The sequence below is a fragment of the Penaeus monodon genome, chromosome 22, assembly GCF_015228065.2.
Source record: "Penaeus monodon isolate SGIC_2016 chromosome 22, NSTDA_Pmon_1, whole genome shotgun sequence".
In the NCBI taxonomy this organism is placed as follows: domain Eukaryota; kingdom Metazoa; phylum Arthropoda; class Malacostraca; order Decapoda; family Penaeidae; genus Penaeus; species Penaeus monodon.
Genome location: NC_051407.1, coordinates 8,906,394 through 8,906,665, shown reverse-complemented (window position 1 = coordinate 8,906,665; position 272 = coordinate 8,906,394).

Here is a 272-nt window from a genome sequence, read left to right as displayed (position 1 = left end):
GATCGAAAGTTTAGACCTCTTTAATCAGATATAAGAAAATGTATTCACACGAAATCTCATGGAGAATATGACTGACTTTCAGGAAATACAAGACAGCTCAGTGCGAGGAAGGCGGAGCCACTGACTGACAGCTGATATGGAGGGAACAGGAGGGATGCCAGGTTTGTTGAGCAGGATTTACAGGAATTTACGTTTAACATGAAACATCGTGTTCATGAAAATGTGTCTACAAGTACAAATATAAGTAGTCATATTTATGTATATATATTTAT